General features: G+C 39.4%; 1 pseudogene across 1 annotated transcript; it reads left to right on the forward strand.

The window, feature by feature from the left end:
* The first annotated feature begins 9,351 nt into the window (after positions 1–9,351).
* Positions 9,352–11,632, forward strand: LOC309852243 (olfactory receptor 1D2-like; annotated as a pseudogene). Its single transcript has one exon. The product of its transcript is annotated as an olfactory receptor 1D2-like (transcript).
* Positions 11,633–12,407: the final 775 nt, after the last annotated feature.

Raw genomic sequence — 12,407 nt, forward strand, 5'->3', positions numbered from 1 at the left:
TGGAAACCTTGGCAATAAATAAGGTCACTAACACTAATACTAAAAGTTTGCAAAATCAAACCCTTCAACTTGTCTGACACAGGACCAAAGTCCCAGCCTTATCAAGACATTCCCAGTTAGGACCTAATCGGGTCTGTTATGTTCTCTAGCACACATCCACTCATAGTCTCTGAGCTCTGAACTTTTCTAAAGAGCCTGCTTCCTGCAAGCCTTTTATGGAAGACAACTTGCATCAATCCACTGTAGATGTCCTGGGTGATGCCACCCCTTACCTGAAGCTCTGCTGGGCACAGCCCCCATTGTTTCAGTTCTGATTCATAGTCTCTCTGGACACAACCACTGATGTCCAGGCAGAAATGGCAAGAAATCCCTTTCTTTTGCTCTGGGGAGGTATTTTTCCTTTGGGCCTCAAAACAATACTATTTCTCTTGCCTTTTTCCTGCATTCTTTCTCCCTGAGAGAAGTCAGGCTGTCTTTGGAAAAGTTCATCCTGTCCTTTATTTCTGTAGTTCCTTACCTCTCATCTTCTTCATTCCCTCAAAACAAAACTCTCAAGCATATCAACATATGTTCATGACAGGAGTGGTGGTGTAAGCAGAAAAAGGGGAGCAGGAATTGTGAGACCCAAACCCTACTTAGATTCTACAATTCTGACAGAAATTTTGGTGTGTGTGTTTTTTCGAACACCACCAAGCAATTCTCTGATACCAGCTGGATATCCTACAATTCAACTCAATTCTGACACTATCTACCTGGAGATAGAATCAAATCTCACAGCGTAAGGGTTCAGCCCTATAAGACTGCCCTCACCCTACTTCAGACACCAATTGCAAGTCAAAGTTGTCACCTGTGTCTCTGACTGACCAGCCAATTGAAGGTTTTCAACAATCCCCTCCTTGGGATGGATTAATTTTCATGAATAGCTTATGGAACTAAGAAAAACACATTACTTAGTAGATTACTAATTATTATTCAAAAACAACCAGATGAAAGAGATCCATAGAACAAGATATGTGGGAAGGGGCATGGAGCTTCTATTCCCTCCCTGCATACACCTCTCCCTAAATCTACATGTGTCACCAACCCAGGAGCTCTCTGAAACCCATCTTTTTAGATTTTTATTGAAGCCTCTTTACATAGGCGTGATTGATTAAATCACTGGTGATTGCCCCTCTCCACAGGTGGGGATGGTGAGCAGCAGTGATAAAACTGAAACTTTAAACACTCCAATCACATGATTGGCTACCCTGGAAATTTACACTGCAATACAGCAGGGAAAGGCTAAGCATTTCAATAAATGGGGCTGGACATTTGGATATCCAAGTTGTATATCCAACTTTTGGAAGAAAAAACATCTTCTTTAAAAATTTTAGTTATTTATTTTTCAGAGAGAGAGAGAAACAACTTGAGCAGGGAGATGAGCAGAGAAAGGGGAAGAGAGAATCTCAAGCAGATTCCTCACCGAGCAAAAAGCCTGACATGGGGTCTGATCTCACAAATCTGAGATCATGACCTGAGCCAAAACCAAGAGTCAAACACCCAACGAACTGAGCCACCAGGTGTCCCTAGATGGAGGAAAAAAAAGTCTTGATCTCTCCCTCACCTGATATAAAAATCAAGTCTAGACTGACAGCAGATCTACATGTGAAAAGTAAAACCATGTATCTTTTAGAGAAAAATATAGAAGAATATTGGCAAAGATTTAGCAAGGATTCTTAAACAATATATAAACAATAGTAACTATAAATTAAAAACTGATAAATTGGACTATTTAAAATTAAAATATCCTGATTCACAGAACCCATCATTAGCTGAATGAAAGACAACCACAAAGTTGAAGATGTTATTACATACCTCTGACAAAGGACTTCTAAACAAAACACATAAAGAACTCCTATAAATCAACATGAAGGGGACAGAAAACCCCAATAGAAAAATGGGCACAAGACTTGAAGAGATAATCTACACAAGAGAATATACCTGCGGAGAATAACCACTAGATGCTTAACTTCCTTAGTCAGAAAAGGCATGCAAATTAAAACCACAGTAAGATACCACATACCCACAAAAGCTCCAATGAGAAGGATGGAAAATGCCAAGTTATGTTAAGAATGTGAAGCAACTGAGGGCACCTGGGTGGCTCAGTGTGTAAAGCTTCTGCTTTTGGCTCAGGTCATGACCTCAGGGTCCTGGAATGGAGCCCCACATTGGGCCCTCTGCTCAGCGGTGAGCCTGCTTTCTCCTCTCTTTCTGCCTGCCTCTCTGCCTACTGCCTACTTGTGATCTATCTCTCTCTCTCTCTCTCTCTCTCTGTAAAATAAATAAATAAAATCTTAAAAAAAAAAAAAAAGAATGTGGAGCAACTGGAACTCTCACTGGCTGCTAAAGGGAGCATAGCAATGCTATATTACAACTAGTAGGGGAAGCTGTATAGCACTGTCTTCTAAACTAAATGAACACCTGCCCTGTCATCCAGACACTGCCCCCATATAGAAAGATGCCCAGGAGGAATGTGCAGCTCCACTATTCTTAAGAGCCCAACACTGGAAGCCATAAGTGCCCATCAATGGGAGAATGGATTTCAATGGCAGTCACACAATGCAATGAGAATGAACAACCCACAACCATCTACAACAATGCGGTTAGACCTCACAATATAGAGAGTGAGAGAAGCAGACACAAAACAACCCAAAAGAGGTACTTTCATTTCAATAATGTACAAAATGGGTCAACTGATTCATACTATTAGGAGTCAGGGTCTGCTGACTTTGCAGGAACAGTCAGTGACTAAAAAAAAAACCAGACAGCATCTCTCTCTACAAGGCTAGTAAGGTGTTTGTTTGTTTGTTTGTTTGTTTGTTTGTTTTTATCTGATTGCTGGTTACTCATGTTTGTTCAGTTTGTAAAAAGTCCTTCCAACATTTCACAATTAGTTCTATATCCCAAAACATCACAAACATCATGATATATTCTGGGTCCAACTGTTCTGTTATCTAGAAATGCCTTCTGTTATCTGAAATGCCTTTCAGCTGTTGGCTCTTCTTTCAGTATCTTATTTACTTGTGTACCTGCTTATCTTTGGGTTTGTGCTCAAAATTATATTTGAAAATGGGATTGAGAAAAATAATTTGAAGTCTACTTGATGTTATTTTCCTACATCAGGTAATTTTTTTTTTTAAGCTTCTTTTACTTAGTACTCAGAGCCACTAGCCACCTGGGATTGTCCAAATGCAGTGCTTGAGAGTTTCTGGACCTCTGATGACTCAAGGCCAGGCTGAAGCATGTGCATGTAGCTCTTTCTTTCCTGCTAATCTAATTCCTGGAGCATGTTTTAGGATTACGGCCCAAGGTGTTGGTTTACTCTTTGTAAATAAGACTTATTTCCCAAGACCTTTGTGTGCAGATATTAACACTGGAGCAATTATCTAGGTTCCTCCCAACAAGCTGTCTTGGGATTGCCTCCCCAGTGTCTCTCCAGAACTGAAAAACAGCCCTGATGTGGCTCCAGTTCAGTCCCTTTCTTTTTTGAGCTTAGGATACAACCATCAGTTCTCAGATCCCCCATATTCAGCAGGGCACCCACAGCCTGCCATTCTCTTTTGGACAGACTGCTTATCCAGAGGCCAATTCCTCTGCTTCCCACCTTTAGCCAAAACGACAAATCATGAAGTCCTATTCAGAAATCAATGTCATAGGGTCCTTTGTGTTCTGATTGACTCTTCATCCAATGTAGGAAGAAACTGAGGGCAGCAGAACCAGGTAACTTTAAAAGCAGCACAGAACAGTGGGTAAGGTCTTCACATCACAGACTCCATTCTCTCTCCCTTTTCTCCTTTCTTATCTTCTTTCTTCACCTTTTCTCTCTCACACAAACATAACAAACTTTGATGGTCTTCATATAATCTAATCCCCTAATATTTGAAGGTAATTGGCATCCCCTCCTATCTTTTTAGCACTCTACAGTTTTCAAAGTGCTGTCACATACTCTGTTGCATGTGATTCTCAAACCTGCAAGAAAGGCTTTGTGGTGGGATGAGGAGGCTCAGGGAGGTTCCATGCCCTCCTCATGGTTCTGCAACCAGGGAGCAACACAGGAGGTACCAAAGGACACTTTTCCAACATCAAGTTTGGAACACTTTTCCATACCACTCTACAATCTCTGCCCTCATTGCAGAGGGGTTTGTGTCTCTAAGCCAATCTGACCACACAAATGCTCAGAACCCATTGAGTCTTACAGACTCAGAACAGCATTTCCGCACAGTGAGAATCACCAGGTGGCTGCTAAAAAGGACTTGGTTCTCAAAACAGAATCAGTATTTCCAGAAGGGGGCCAGAAAATCAGCTTTTTGTTTTAAAGTATCACAGGTGTTTCTCTGCACACTGAAGCATGGGAGACACCTGCCTTGAGGGGTAGAAAAGCAAAGATATCATGCCTTCTGGGTGTTCTCTGTCTTTCCCCAGCCCTCTTCCCTGCTTCCTCCCAGAGGGTCCTGAATCCAGACAAATGGGCTGTGTAGTTTCTGATGAGGTCTAAGGAGTTGTAAGACCTTTGTCTCCATGGCAGAAACAGAGATGGTGGCCAGTGTGCTCAGGGTTGGAGTCACTCAGGGAGTTACCATTATGCTCATTTTCATTCTTAGGCCATTTGCTGGGGGGGAGGCGTGGTCTTGCAGTGGTCTCTGAAATTAGCCCATTAGTTCTCATGCTCACTGAAACTCCACTGTCCTAAGAAGCAAGGAGCCCACTCCTTGCTGACCTTTTGTTTCCCAGTTTTCTACTTCCTCCCCCTTCTTAGGCTAACAAAGCGAACACCTGACTTGGAACGAGGTCACAGCCTAATCCTTGCCACCAAATCACTCTGTGACCTTGGGCATATTGTTCCAACTACAACCTTCCCTTAAATATTGGTAAAATAACTCATTTATAGTGTTGAACTTTGGGTGAATTTTACAGTAGCAAATAATAAATGTGGGAAGCTGTGTATGCAAAAAGTTTCTAGAGCCTGAGCTTAGAGTTTCTCCCATATTCACTCAAATGCCAAAGGACCATCACATGATTACTCTATAGTTTGGAATCTTAGAATTAGATCTTAACCATCACCCACCTCCACTAACTGCTTTCATCAGCTCTGAAATGATCACTTAGCCCACTGTATAATGCAGCCCTGTTCAAATGCCTTCTGTGTTGGGATCACTTTCCCCTGCCAGCTCTTTTCATCAACACAGCACTCAAGTCTTTTGGGAGACAGCCTGGATATTTACGTCTCTCTTTTATTTTCTAGCTTCTGACCTGACCAATCCATGTAGACCACACCAACAGGCCAGCCACAGGTGAGTCTTCCCTAGGACATCCTGGGTTATTTCCTACAGACGCAGATGGCCTGAGGGTGCTCTCTCTGTGTAGTAGGGAGAGCCAGGTGCAAGATAGAGAAGGAAGTAGGCCCTGGAGGTCTCTTTCTCCTGAGAGCAGAGTTTCTGACTTTAGGGGATTAAGAGATACTCAGAAGCTTGGGAAAATGGTAAAGAATAAGACTTCCTGGGGGCTCAGTGGGTTAAGCCACTGCCTTCGGCTCAGGTCATGATCTCAGGGTCCTGGGATCGAGTCCCGCATCAGGCTCTCTGCTCAGCAGGGAGCCTGCTTCTCTCTCTCTCTCTCTGCCTGCCTCTCTGCCTACTTGCGATCTCTGTCAAATAAATAATTAAAAAAAAAAAAGAATAAGACTTCCTTTGGGACCCTCATAATAGCTCCTTCATTTACATATGGATTTAGGGTTGGAAAAGGGCTTCCTCCTCCATTTGAGTTCTTCTCTAAACCCATAGTGAGGGAGACATCATTATTCTTGTTTAATGTCTGGCAGAGCAGTTGAGGCCTGGAATTTGGAGGCAGAAACTGGTAATCAAATCCCAGCTCCATGAGTTACTGGTTGGGCAACATTGGGAAACTCATTAACCTTCTAATCCCCAAAATGGAGAAATAGAAAGTAATAGGGCTATTTGTGGAATAAATATAAGATTTAATATACATAAAATATTCAACACATTGTCTAACCAAGTACTCGGTATTGGGTAGTTGTTTGCTCAAAAAAACAGCTGTATGAGTTAACACAGACTCGAACTTCTGACTCAAAGTCTCCTTCCACTATACCACTAACACAGGATATCTGGGAATTGAACTCTCTTCATTGAGATAATGAATCCACTCATTTGCTAAACGCCAGGTTGGCCTCTCCCCTAAAACCCAGAGCTCCATATTACTGTTACGTCATAGGTTATTCATTGTCCCCACATCTACATTTGTTTATATTGCTGTTACTTCAAATCCATCATGTTCCTGACTAAATTTGCAAAACATGTCTTTGCAAAACTTTCCTTGACACACTGACTGATTTTCAAAACAACTGCATTTTTTATCTGTACCTTCATTCATTCATTAAGGTTCTTGGGCTTATGACTCCCCCATTCCTTCATCTAAAATCCACTAAATGACTAATATTCTATACAGTTCAGTTCAACCTTCATTTCTTTTTTTAATTGACATAAAGTTGACATAAAAAACCTTACTAACTTTTCCCAAAAATAGACAGCTCTCCCAATAACATTTATCCCATAATGCAACTCTGACCTGTTATCATAATAATCCACTAAATCCCACATGTACTCATTTGTTTCTGAAGTTTCTGTCCCATTCTATCAATCTATTCAGTGCAGCACCAGCACTACACCATTTTTGAATCCTTCACGGTTGGCAGAGGAAGTGTCTCATTGTTATTCTCTTTCTCAACATTTTCTTACCTTATTTTTGTGCTTATTTTTAGATGAATTTTAGATTAGCTTTTGTTTCTTAAAAATTTGGACTTTGAATAGGTTAATAATAGAATTTTTGCCTTTGCAATATTTCAGCTTTCAGAATCAGTTTGGAATCTGGTATATCCATCCATTTATTAAATTTTTACTTTATGCCTCCCTGGAGAATTTGAAGAGCATGCCTGATTCTTTTATTATTATTATTATTATTAACATACAATGTATTATTTGTTTCAGGGGTACAGGTCTGTGATTCATCGGTCTTACACAATATACAGCATTCACCATAGCACACACCCTCCCCAATGTCTGTCACCCAGTCAACACCTCCCATGCCCCTCCACTCCAGCAGTCCTCACTTTGTTTCCTGAGATTAAGAGTCTCTTATAGTTTGTCTCCCTCTCTGGTTTGGTCATTTCCTTTTTTCCTCTCTTCCCCTATGGTCCTCTGCCTTGTTTCTCAAATTCCACATATCAGTAAAATCATATTATAATTGTCTTTCTCTGATTGATTTACTTCACTTACTTTTAGTTCCATCTACATCATTGCAAATGGCAATATTTCCCCTTTTTGATGGCTGTATAATATCTCTTTATATATACATCTTCTTTATCCATTCTTCTGTTAATGGACATCTGGGCTCTTTCCAGTTTGGCTATTGTGGACATTGCTGCTATAAACATTGGGGGGCTGGTGCCCCTTCAGATCACTATATTTGTATTTTTGGTATAAATACCTAGCCGTGCAATTCCTGGGTCGTAGGGTAGCTCTATTTTCAACTTTTTGAGAAGCCTCCATACTGTTTTCCAGAGTGGCTACACCAATTTGCATTCCCAACACAGTGTAGGAGGGCTCCCCTTTCTCCACATCCTTGCCAACATCTGTCATTTCCTGACTTGTTATTTTTAGCCATTCTGACTGGTGTGAGGTGGTATCTCACTATGATTTTGGTTTGTATTTCCCTGATGCCGAGTGATGTGGAGCACTTTTTCAAGTGTCTGTGGGCCATTTGGATGTCTTTTTTGCAGAAACGCCTGTTGAGGTTTTCTGCCCATTTCTTGATGGGATTATGTATCCCATGGGTGTTGAGTTTGATAAGTTATTTATAGATTTTGGATACTAGCCCTTTATCTGAGATGTCATTTGCAAATATCTTTTCCCATTCTGTGAGTTCTTTTGGTTTTGTTGACTGTTTCCTTTGTTGTGCAAAAGCTTTTTATCTAGATGAAGTCCCTATAGCTCATTTTTGTCCTTGCTTCCCTTGCCTTTGGCAATTCTTCTAGGAAGAAGTTGCTGTGGCTGGGCTCAAAGAGGTTGCTGCCTGTGTTTCCTCAAGGATTTTGATGGATTACTGTCTCACATTTGGTCTTTCATCAATTTTGAGTGTATTTTTGTATATGGTGTAAGGAAATAGTGCAGTTTCATTCTTCTGCATGTAGCTGTCCAATTTTCCCAATACCCTTTTGTTGAAGATACTGTCTTTTTTTCAATTGGATATTCTTTCCTGCTTTAACCATAGAGTTGAGGGTGCGTTTCTGAGTTCTCTATTCTGTTCCATTGATCTATGTGTCTGTTTTTGTGCCAGTCCTATATTACAGCTTTGTAATAGAGCTTTAAGTCCAGAATTATGATGCCACCAGCTTTTTCTTTTTGTTCGTGCCTGATTCTTATCAACAAATTAATGCATAGATCCATTTGTTGATCATGTAGATGGGATTGTTTCACGTTAGATTTTAGCCTTATTATTCCTGATTACTGTTTGCATGTGATAATAATAGGCAATATTTGTGGAGTGCTCAGTGCATACAAACTCTCTGTTAAGTGGTTCATTGTTTAATTTTCTCCGCTCCTGACCTATTTTTGAAATAAAGAAATGGAGTCTTAAGGAACCCAGTTAAATGGCCTGAGAATTCACAGCTAGTAAGAGACAGCACTCACACTTGAATTCCAGTGTCTGACAACACAGTCTTCATCACTGCAGTATATACTTATAAGAGCACCATTAGTTTTGTGACTACTCACTGTGTGATTGGTCACTTTACTGAAATCCCTTTTTATTTCTAATGGCACCTCAGCTGATCATCTTGGGTTTCCCAGATAGATCATACTATCAGCAAATAATGTTAATTTTTTTTTCCCTTACAATATTTGTCCTTATCTCCCTCCTTTGTCCATTGTACCGTATCCATTTCCTATAACACATACACCTATTTTAAAATCACTTAAATCTGTGCAATATCAAAACTATAACATACTAATCTTTAAGTACCTCAAGAATATTATAAGCTGATAGGATTTAAAATAAGGTATAGACATTATTTCTATAATATTGAGTATGTCAGATTAAAAGTCACTGGAAAAAATTGAATAAAGATTTTCCATGTTATGCTTTTGTTATTACTTCATTGCTCACATTAAAAAATTATAAAATTTAGTCTAAGATATTTTTAATCCTAAGAAAATATTTTATTTTGTTTACCTCAATGTCCTTACTCAATACTAAATTTGTAAATGTGTGTTGGTACTAATCTTGCAGACAATTGGGGAAATGCATAGAGATAACCAGAATGGGACCTCAGAGTTCCTCCTCCTGGGGATCTCAGAGAGTCCTAAAGAGCAGCGGATTCTGTTATGGATGTTCCTGTCCATGTATCTGGTCACAGTGGTGGGAAATGTGCTCATCATCCTGGCCATTGCCTCTGACTCCCACCTCACACTCCCATGTATGTATTCTTAGCCAACCTCTCCTTCACAGACCTCTTTTTTGTCACCAATACAATCCCTAAGACATTAGTAAACCTCCAGTCTCAGAATAAAGCCATCTCCTATGTGGGGTGTCTAACACAGCTCTACTTCCTGGTCTCCTTGGTGACACTGGACAACTTCATCCTGGCAACAATGGCATATGACCGCTATGTGGCCATCTGCCGCCCCCTCCACTATGTCACAGCCATGAACCCTGGGCTCTGATTTTGCTCCTCACCTTATGTTGGTCACTTTCTGTCCTCTATCACCTCTTCCTCACCCTCCTCATGACCAGGGTGACATTCTATGGTTCCCAGAAGATATACTACATTTTCTGTGAGATATATGTCCTGCTGAGGCTGGCCTGTTCCAACACCCAGATCATTCACGTAGTGCTGATTACCTCAGGCTGCTTCATATTCTTCACCCCCCTAGGGATCATGATCATGTCCTATGTCTGGATTGTCAAAGCCATCCTCCGAATACCCTCAGCCTCTAGCAAGTACAAAGCCTTCTCCACCTGTGCTTCCCATTTGGCTGTGGTCTCCCTCTTCTATGGGACTCTTGGCATGGTATATCTGCAGCCCCTCCAAACCTACTCCATGAAGGACTCAGAAGCTACAGTGATGTATGCTGTGGTGACCCCCATGATGAACCCTTTCATCTACAGCCTGAGGAACAAGGACATGCATGGGGCTCTGAGAAGACTGTTCCTAGGGAAAGCTTTCCAGAGGTTGACACAAGGTAATTGAAGGTGACGAGGGTCATTGAAGTGAAAACTGTATAACTCCATGCCCCAAAATCTTTTATTTGCCTCACTTCTACTGAAGTCACTAAGATAAAGCAATTTAAGCATGTTTCTTCCCCCCAAAAAAGTCTCTAAATGTATTATTTAAATCTGGTGTAATTACAGAGGAAAATGTAGAGAATCATCATCATGAAAGGAAATACTGGCAGGCCTGTGATTACTGGTGGGTCAGGTGGAAAAATGGTGAAAATATGGAGGATCTAAACAGCATGATTGATGTGCTTGATCTGCAGCATTTACATTGCAGTGATTAGAAATTGAATATTTTTCTTAAGCACATATGAAACATTTGCAGGAATTATTAGGTACTAGGACACCCACACACACACAGTATCAAAAAATATCAAGGCATAGAATCTGATCATAACTTGGTTTGAATTTTAATGACAGAAAGGCAAACAGAGAATCCCAAATTTGTGGACACAAAACACTAGCTAACTCAAGATTAGAAATGAAGTCAATATGGAAATTTGAAAATATTTAGTTATTTTCTATATTTCCTAAATATATTTAGGATATTTGAAAATGAATAGTAATAGAGACACTGCACGTCAAAAATTGTAGGACATGGCAAACATGAAGTGTTCAGGGAAAAATTCAGTTTTAAGTGATTATATTGGTAAAAAAGAAAACTTCATGATTACTGAGCTAAGTGTCCTCTTAGGATTCTGGAATAAATGAACAATGGAATGAGTACAGGGAACACAGAAAAAGGAGACAAGTTGAGAGTAGAAATCAATTAAACAAAATACAATAGAGAGGATCAAAAATGGTTTGGTTCTTTAAATGAAATGGACAAACTTTTGGGAGATTAATCAATTAATTAATCAAGAGATTAATCAAGAAAAGAGAAAACACAAACACTATGCTGAGAAAAAGAGGGATAAAACTTAAGATAAAACTGCAATTAGAATAGTTAAGAGTATTATTAACATCTATATGCCATCAATTTTGAACATTTGGACAAAATGAATGAATTCCTAGAAAAATATGAGTTGCAGAGCTGTCTCAAAATAAATGGAAAAACAGAAAGTCTATAACTATTAGAAGAAGTGAAGCAGTGGTTAAAGATATTCCCACAAAAAAAAATATCAAACCCCAACGGCTTCACAGGCAAGTTTTAGCAAGTTCTCATTCATCCAGTGTTTTCACAAATTCTTCCAGAGAATGGAAAAAGAAATAAAACTTCCCCACTCATTCTCTGAGATCAGTATCAGCTAATACCAAAGCAGAAAAAGGTGCAAGAAAGAAAAATTGCAGGGGCTAATCTCATTTATGAATATAGATACAGGAATTCTAAGCAAAATACTTGTAAATTGAATCCAACAGAGTATTTTAAAAATAATAATAGTAACAAGGTTAATAATATGACTGGTTTGGATTTATCACAGGTCTATAAAGATCATCTGGTATTTTTTAAATCCATAAATGTTGCTATGTTAACAGATTTTAAAAATATGGCCATCTTACTAGATACAGAGCATTAGATAAAACTCTAGACAAAAAGAATATCCCTGATAAAGCAGTAAATTTACTAAATCTCAAGGCTTGAGTACATATCTTTTTAACATTCTGTGTGATGAAATGGGAAACACACAATGAAGCACTTCTGCGTCCCAAAGTACAATGGTTGTCCTGAGAGTAAGCAATTGTGTGTTCTTTGAGTTTGAACTGAATGAGCCACTCCTTGGAACACCACTTTTATTTGAAAGAATAAATTGAAATAATAAATGGTTATTCAGACTTGGGTCTCACAAACAAATGAAATAAGCCTCTCCCTGTAAGGAAAATAATTGATGATATTCATTACCAGTAATAATATTTGAGATTTCAAGTGAATATAAGAATTTTGGAAAATTTGTATGTCATTGTAAGCTCAACAGCTTCCCAATATGTTAAGACTTTTACAATGAGACCCGTGATGAGATGTGATGAGATACACAGACAGACAGAATGACATGTCAACAACATGTAATGAAGTGCTTGAATGTTTGTTAGATATACATAACTCAGATAACTCAGTGAGCTAATATTTTCCAAGTAACCAATGC

Source organism: Mustela nivalis (genome assembly GCF_964662115.1).
Source record: "Mustela nivalis genome assembly, chromosome: 17".
Lineage (NCBI taxonomy): Eukaryota > Metazoa > Chordata > Mammalia > Carnivora > Mustelidae > Mustela > Mustela nivalis.